A 9,384-nucleotide genomic window follows, 5' to 3' on the forward strand; every position below is an offset into this window, starting at 1 on the left:
CGCTTTCTGTGACTTGTCTTGAGGCAGGATGGGTGGGGTTTGGATCTGGACCTGGCCAGAGCCTCCAAAGTGAGAGAGGTGGGACCAGAACAGCCAGTGGGGTTGAGGAGAGCAGAGTCCTCAATACAGTCAGAAGGCTGGTTTCTGCCTTGTTTTCCTTCCAGTGACCATTCCTGAAGTGTGGAAAATGTGGTAGGACCACAGCTGGAATGACAGCCTTCCCCACCTGCACCCAGCTGTGTCGTGTGGCCCAGTTGCCCACCCTTCCATAGCAGACAGACCTGACCCCTCCTGTTTTATGAGGGTCTCGACCCTCCCACTTATCCTGCTCATTCCCAGAATCAACAGAGAAGTGTCATGATCAAAGTATACATACATTAAATAGTTTGATGGTTCTTGCCAGTTTGCTCCTGATAGCTTAAAATATTAAAAGTGAATGGGCAATTTGACCACCAATGCGCAGCCTGACCAGACACTGGAATATCCTATCTGCAGAGTTTTATTCCTCTCAAAGTACTCTCACACTCACTGGGAAATCTCAGGTGCAAGCAAATGGGCAGTTATCAGGATCTGGTTTGTATACTTTACTGGATATAAGTTATATTTCATTAATTAAAACTATGAAACTCTCAAAATGAAAATGTAAAAGGTGAATAAGAGAAAAGATGTTCTTGAAAAGAAGTTGAGATGATTTGCTCTACCTGTTATTAAGACTTAGTATGAAGTATAGTAATTCAGAAAGTGTGGTATTGATGCAAAGACAGTCAGGTAGATCTATGGAACACAGAGCTCAGAAATAGGCCCACAACAATGTGGACACTTCATTTATAATAAAGGATGTAAGAAGAGCACAGCTCCTCAGAGAGGAGAGGGTAATCTTTCAAAACAGTTCAGGAAAAATTGGGTATCCTTGTAGAAGGAAAATATACCTCTATCCATAACTTAAACATACAAATAGAATCCACGTGGATCATAGGCCAATAAGAAGAATTAGATAATGATGAAACTTATTCCTTAGCTTAAAGCCATTTGGTGATGCTGAAATGCTATTCTACAAGATTTTGCAGATGAAGGATTTACAAGATAGTATAAAAATAACTTCATGTCCTAAAGGTTGGGAAAGATTTCTTACAAAGGTAACAAAGATCCTAAAAATAAAGGAAATGATAGTATATTTGATACATTAAATTGAAAATATCTATTAACTCTAACAGCTGATGACAGTTTGGGGACGTACAGTTGTCTCTGCCATGTGAATGCAAACTTCTTCCAGCTGTCTTTCCTTATAAGAATGAGAAAAAAAGGAAGTTTCTAAGTCAGTGTTGTCCAGTAAACATACAATTTATATATGTAACTTAAAATTTTCTAGTATTCACATTTTTTTTTAAGTTTAAAAAAAAGCAGGGCAGGAATGAATGGACCTAGAGGGCATTATGCTCAGTGAAATAAGCCAGGAAGAGAAAGATAAATACCATGTATGATTTCATTTATTTGTGGAATATGAAAAGAAAGCAAAACAAAATGAACAAAATAGCCATAGACTCATAGACACTGAGAAGTAACTGGTGGTTACCATGGAAGAGGGGTTAGGGTGGGAGGGTGGGGAAGGTGAGGGGGATAAAAGGACACAAAAATTCTCAGTCATAATATAAGTTGGTCACAGGGATGGTAGTACAGCATGAAGTATATAGCCAATGATTCTGTAACATCTTCCTGGGTTGACAGATAGTAACTGCACTAGTGGGGGTGAGGATTTAATAATGTGGGTAACTGCTGAACCACTGTGTTCTACATTTGAAACCAATATAAGATTGTATATCAACTATACTTCAGTAAAAATAAACACAAAAAAAGACATTTTTTGCTTTGATGTCCCATGGAAAATCACACTGGTCCTATATCATGCCAACTGGATATGGTGAACAGGATGCAGCAAGTACCATGCATGCCATGAGACACGTCCATGGAAGAGGACTGTCAAGAAAGTTCAGAGTCCTACCACATTAATGGGTCCAGTTGTTTGTGGCTTGTCTAGATGCCTTCTCTGAAGTGGGACAATTTCCTTCACTATGGACACCTATGACAAGAAAAATGAGACAATACTCTTTATGAAAGAATGGGCCTCTTTGATATTTAAGGCAATATACAATACATTTATCTGTGCTACTCTGACCCACTTATCAGTGACCTATCAGGCTTCTAGTGTGGCCTGAAACAAGAAAAGGCTCTGCAGCAGCTCCAGGTCACAATGCAAGTTGGCCTTTCACTTGGTGTGATGACCAGTGGTCTCAGGAGCATTGAAAGTGTCTGTAGCAGACCAAGATGTCATGAGTCCTCTGGCAAGCCCAGTAGGACTATTATAGTATAGATCCCTAGGATTTTAGAGTAAGGATGTACCCTTTTATGCCATCAGCTATTATCCATTTGAAAAGCAGCTCAAGTTTTCTACCATGCCCTGGTGTACTGAACACCTGGCTATGGGACAACTAACTATGAAAGGGGTATTATCTGACCCACCAAACATAACATTGGAGGTCCATCACAGCACTCATCATAGCATTGTTAAATGGAAATGGTATATATGAGACTGGGCCTGATAAGAGCTGGATGAAGTAAGTTGGATGAGTAGATAGCTCAGTCTCCTACTGCTTACTGTCTTTCCCACAACCTTATTATTGCCCCATGGGAAATTCTCAATGACCAGCTAACAGAAAGGGAGAAAAAGCAGAGTTAATTTACAGATGTATGCACAAAATGCAGGCATCAGAATGTAGGCTGCTACATTACAACCCAGCACAAAGTTTCTATATAGTTTGTTTTTTTGTTTTTTTTTTTAAAGGGTAGTTGACACACACTATTACATTAGTTTCAGGTGTACAACACAGTGATTCAACAACATTTATATACATGATAATTCTAGGTACCAGCTATCACCATACCAAGTTGTTACAATATTTTGACTATATTCCTTATGCTATACATTACATCCCGGTTACTTATTTATTTTACAATTGGAAGGCATATATATATATTTGTGAGGGCATCTCTCATATTTATTGATCAAATGGTGTTGACAACAATAAAATTCTGTATAGGGGGGTCAATGCTCAATGCACAATCATTAATCCACCCCAAGCCTAATTTTCGTCAGTCTCCAATCTTTTGAAGCTTAACAAACAAGTTCTTACATGGAGAACAAATTCTTACATAGTGAATAAGTTACATGGTGAACATTACAGGGGCAGCCATCACAGAAGCTTTCGGTTTTGCTCATGCATTATGAACTATAAACAGTCAGTTCAAATATGAATATTCGTTTGATTTTTATACTTGATTTATATGTGGATACCACATTTCTCTCTTCATTATAATTATTTTTAATAAAATGCTGAAGTGGTAGGTAGATACAAGATAAAGGTAGAAAACATAGTTAAGTGTTGTAAGAGAGCAAATGTAGATGATCAGGTGTGTGCCTGTAGCCTATGTGTTAATCCAAGCTAGACAAGGGCAATAAAACATCCACGGATGCAGAAGATTTCTCTCAGAATGGGGGGGTGAGGTTCTAAGCCTCACCTCTGTTGATCCCCAATTTCTCACCTGATGGCCCCCCTGCGACTGTGCCTGTCTTAGTTTGTTCCTCCCTTGAGGAATCTTACCCGTCTCTGACTAACCAGTCATCTTCCGGGGCCATACAGGGAAATGTAAAGTTGGTAAGTGAGAGAGAAGCCTTATTGTTTGAAAAGGTTAGCTTTTTACTTCTTTGCATATTTATGCCCTGTGGCTTCTATGCCCAGTGTTTGTCTTGAGGTGTCTTTACCACTTGGAAGAATTATGATACTCGGTAAATTCGATATATGGCACAAATTCTATTTAAGGGTTGTAATTAGGAAGGAAGAAGAAAAGCTATAGAAGTAGCAGGCGGAAGAAAACCTGGGGAGATTGATTATTTCTTTGACATATCTTCTTGTAGAGTAACTTCAGCATGTATAGTTTTTAAACTACTAAGTAAATTGTGCACACACATTAACATAATAGGAGTACAGTTATGTAACCAAAGCATACCTGTAATTACCAGCCATCTCCAGTGAAACCAAGAAAACCAGTTAGGCACCTTAGGCATTTGTGAAAACTTATCTATGATATGGTGGATAATGTCCAACTGAACTTGAACAGTCTGAGAGAATTCAGATAAATTAAAACAACCCATTCCTGGGGACTGTTCACATCCCATATGTTCTTTTAACAGTAAATAGTCTGTAGTTGTAAGATTTTGGAGTGCTACAATTTGCACTTCTCCTAATTCCTGGTTGAGTTCCAACAGTATAGATCCAGTCAAATTTGTTGTTTTACTGTATGCACAGGTCAGCTTAGATATCTCCTTCTTCATTCCCATGGCAAGTCCAGGAACTGGTGGGATGGGTGCATCTACACCTGTAGCAGTGCGTGGATCTTTGTTGGGGTTTTTTTGATGATCATCTTCTGGCATGAGTCCTCCCGAGAGTGCTGATGTTGAAAGTTCTTTTTCATATCGTATCTTAGTTCATTTTCGGGGTATCCCAATTAGGCTTTGATCCCCTGTACAAACACAAACAGACCCTTTGCCTACACTTTTATATGCCCTTTATATCATTGTGTAGAGCTCATTGGAGGTCACCACACAGGAACTGCTTTTTTTTTTTAAGATTAATCTACACTTACATGACGAATACTTTGTTTACTAGGCTCACCCCTATACCAGGTCCCCCCTATATACCCCTTTATAGTCACTGTCCATCAGCGTAGCAAAATGTTGTAGAATCACTACTTGTCTTCTCTGTGTTGTACAGCCCTCCCCTTTCTTCCACCCCCTATGGATGCTAATCTTAATAACCCCCTTTTTCTCCCCCCCCTTATCCCTCCCTACCCACCCATCCTCCCCAGTCCCTTTCCCTTTGGTACCTGTTAGTCCATTCTTGAGTTCTGTGATTCTGCTGCTGTTTTGTTCCTTCAGTTTTTCCTTTGTTCTTATATTCCACAGATGAGTGAGATCATTTGGTATTTCTCTTTCTCCGTTTGGCTTGTTTCACTGAGCATAATACCCTCCAGCTCCATCCATGTTGCTGCAAATGGTAGGATTTGCCCTTTTCTTATGGCTGAGTAGTATTCCATTGTGTATATGTACCACTTCTTCTTTATCCATTCATCTATCGATAGACATTTAGGTTGCTTCCAATTCTTGGCTATTGTAAATAGTGCTGTGATAAACATAAGGGTGCATTGGTCTTTCTCATACTTGATTGCTGCATTCTTAGGGTAAATTCCTAGGAGTGCAATTCCTGGGTCAAATGGTATGTTTGTTTTGAGCATTTTGATATACCTCCATACTGCTTTCCACAATGGTTGAACTAATTTACATTCCCACCAGCAGTGTAGGAGGGTTCCCCTTTCTCCACAGCCTCGCCAACATTTGTTGTTGTTTGTCTTTTGGATGGTAGCCTTCCTTACTGGTGTGAGGTGATACCTCATTGTAGTTTTAATTTGCATTTCTCTGATAATTAGCGATGTGGAGCATCTTTTCATGTGTCTGTTGGCCATCTGTATTTCTTTTTTGGAGAACTGTCTGTTCAGTTCCTCTGCCCATTTTTTAATTGGGTTATTTGTTTTTTGTTTGTTGAGGCGTGTGAGCTCTTTATATATTCTGGACGTCAAGCCTTTATCGGATGTGTCATTTTCAAATATATTCTCCCATACTGTAGGGTTCCTTTTTGTTCTATTGATGGTGTCTTTTGCTGTACAGAAGCTTTTCAGCTTAATATAGTCCCACTTGTTCATTTTTGCTGTTGTTTTCCTTGCCCGGGGAGATTTGTTCAAGAAGAGGTCACTCATGTTTATGTCTAAGAGGTTTTTGCCTATGTTTTCTTCCAAGAGTTTAATTGTTTCATGACTTACATTCAGGTCTTTGATCCATTTTGAGTTTACTTTTGTATATGGGGTTAGACAATGGTCCAGTTTCATTCTCCTACATGTAGCTGTCCAGTTTTGCCAGCACCATCTGTTGAAGAGACTGTCATTTTGCCATCATATGTCCATGGCTCCTTTGTCAAATATTAATTGACCATATATGTCTGGGTTAATGTCTGGATTCTCTAGTCTGTTCCATTGGTCTGTGGCTCTGCTCTTGTGCCAGTACCAAATTGTCTTGATTACTATGGCTTTATAGTAGAGCTTGAAGTTGGGGAGTGAGATCCCCCCTACTTTATTCTTCTTTCTCAGGATTGCTTTGGCTATTCGGGGTCTTTGGTGGTTCCATATGAATTTTTGAATTATTTGTTCCAGTTCATTGAAGAATGTTGCTGGTAGTTTCATAGGGATTGCATCAAATCTGTATATTGCTTTGGGCAGGATGGCCATTTTGACAATATTAATTCTTCCTAGCCTCGAGCATGGGATGCATTTCCATCTGTTAGTGTCCCCTTTAATTTCTCTTAAGAGTGACTTGTAGTTTTCAGAGTATAAGTCTTTCACTTCTTTGGTTAGGTTTATTCCTAGGTATTTTTTTTTTTTATGCAATTGTGAATGGAGTTGTTTTCCTGATTTCTCTTTCTGTTGGTTCATTGTTAGTGTATAGGAAAGCCACAGATTTCTGTGTGTTGATTTTGTATCCTGCAACTTTGCTGTATTCCGATATCAGTTCTAGTAGTTTTGGGGTGGAGACTTTAGGGTTTTTTTATGTACAGTATCATGTCATCCCTTTCACCAGGCGCTGGGTTCTCGCTGGTATAGTTGTATTCTGTCTGTTGTCCTGTGTCTTCTGGTCTCTCTTTTAGGATTAGTTGTATTTGTTGTATTTTCAAAAATACATGTGCTTTTGGGAGGAGATTCCCACTGTCCTACTCACGCCGCCATGTTGGCTCCGCCCCTCTCTATATAGTTTTATAACAGTTCTATAACCTTTCAGTGAATTATGCATGCATCCTTAAGTTATAAAACTGCAAAGAAAAGCAAGGAAACATGGTCAACAAAAGACTGTATAATGGTTACCGTTAGTAAGAGGTAATGACTGGGGGACACAATAAGACTTCCAGAGTGCTGGAGATGTTCTATTTCTTGGATTACAAGAGTATTCGTTTTGTGATAATTTATTGGGCTGTTCATTTTTGTTTTATGCATTTTTCTGTTTCTAAAATTTCACAATTTAACAAGTTTCACAAAAGGAAATAAATGGGGTGCAGTGATAAAAATGTCAGGGGGCATTATGGAAGGTGCAGAGAAAACTTTCCTAAATATATATTATTAATAATTTTTGATTTTTTGAACAATGCAAATATTTTACATTGTTCAAAAATATAAGATTATATAAAGAGTAAAAAAAGTAAAAAAGCAAATCCTTAAACTGAAAGCAAACTGAGACAAACCAAAGTAAATATCAAATAGGTAAAAATTACTACCCAAACAAAAGAACTATTTCAAATGACTTTAGAACACAGTATTTTGATGATATTAGTTAGGGGCTCGATTCTAAGGACAAAATATACTATCAAAAGTCTTAGATGTATTCATTTGCTTTTTTAGTAAAGTAATATTTGTATTATTTACACATCATTGTCTGCATATTATAGGATTAAACATACAAGTGATTATGTTAATGTCATTAGAAACCAAAATTTTTAGTACAAGAATAGATACAAGTATAAAATCAAGATGTCATTAAAAAGTTAAATTTTAATTGGAAATATTAACTGTGTGTGTGTGTGTGTGTGTGTGTGTGTGTGTGTGTCTGAATATCCTAGCTCTGTGCACTCAAAGGGACTACAAGAAACAGCACAAGTAGCCATTATCAACCCCATAACCCAGATTGTGATTTCAAAAATCAGTCCTTACCAAAAGCTACCAAGTCTCTTTGGAGAACTGGTTAATTCCAGGTCTAGGGCTGGGAATGAAAAATACCTGGTCCATCTTGGAGTGATAGAAAGCAAGGGAGCTTTCAGTGTTTAATGGAATGTTTCAAAAGGACACCAGAGTTAGTTTAAAGGAGTTTTCACTGGCTTACTCTGGGACAATTTGAACATCAAAAAGAATAATGACTGCAATTGATTGATACACACTGAATATATAAAAGACCGTATTTTCATAGTAATACTCAAACCAAAAAAGTCATAAAAGTATTTTCTAAAAATTTTTGCCACCGTTGGAGGTAACTATTACACTAACTCATTCCTCTGCAAATTGATAGCTAAAGAGAAAAAACTAAGAATGCATGCTATCTTTCCAGTTGGAATTTTATTTCCAGGTAACCAAGTCCAGTTGATGAGGGAAGTCTCTTTTTTATAAAATACTATCAACTAATAAATGTTAAAGGTGTGATAGAGTTAGAAAAATTGTCATTTTGCAGCCTCTAAAGAAATAAGTCAAGGATCATCAATGAATGGCAAAACCATTAGGTGAAAATTGGTGGGAACTAGGTATTCTCACAGTGCCAAATTATCATCCCATGGACTACATACTGGTCACAAGAGGAAAATCTAACTTGATGTACAGTGATCTGGCTGTCTTTACCTTAAAATAGTGATCTATTTTAGCATCACTAATAGTAGGAGAGCCAACTTCCTGCACTTCCTGAACTGATGCAACTAACGGCATAAGCATCACTTATAAAGCATTTTGCTTAAAAATGTTTTAACCTGATCTAATTGAGACTTTAGATATAACTTTTAGTTTATAGGAAATACAGGGATCATACAGGATATATACAGATGAAATACAGGAAAATAAGTCACAAGGAAAAAAAATCAGACAACTCCAGAAAATGGGCAGTTGTAAAGAAAATTTAACGTGGTCTTTTCAACCTCAAAAATATGTGTGTGGCAGGGGCAGGGGACAGCAGAGGGGACTAGTGTCTATGCTAATTTAAAGTGAATAAAGACAAATAACCAAGCATAATGTGGTCTTTGGTTCTATTTTGGAGAAAAAATGCTGAAGAGGGGCATATCTGAAAAAAGTATGAGAAATTTGAATATGAGCTGAGCACTAAGTGATATTAGGGATACACATTGAATATATAAATTTTTGAATATCTATGTAATATGTATTTTTAATATATGTAATTTTAATATATATGATATATACATTTTATTATATATACATTTTGTTAGATGTCATACTGGCATTTGGGTTCTGTTGGAAAATATCCTTATTTCTTGGAGATGTATACTGAAATATTTATAAGGGGAAATATGTCTATCATTTACTTTTAAATATTAAAAAAGAAGCAAATATCTCAAAAAATCAATATCTTAAGGTTAGATAATGAGTGTATTTACTATGCACTGCTATCCTTTTTGTATTTTAGAAAATTTATATTGAAAAGCAAGACAGTAAAGTGATCAAATTTGAACTTTAGAAAGC

Source organism: Manis pentadactyla, chromosome 6, assembly GCF_030020395.1.
Source record: "Manis pentadactyla isolate mManPen7 chromosome 6, mManPen7.hap1, whole genome shotgun sequence".
Lineage (NCBI taxonomy): Eukaryota > Metazoa > Chordata > Mammalia > Pholidota > Manidae > Manis > Manis pentadactyla.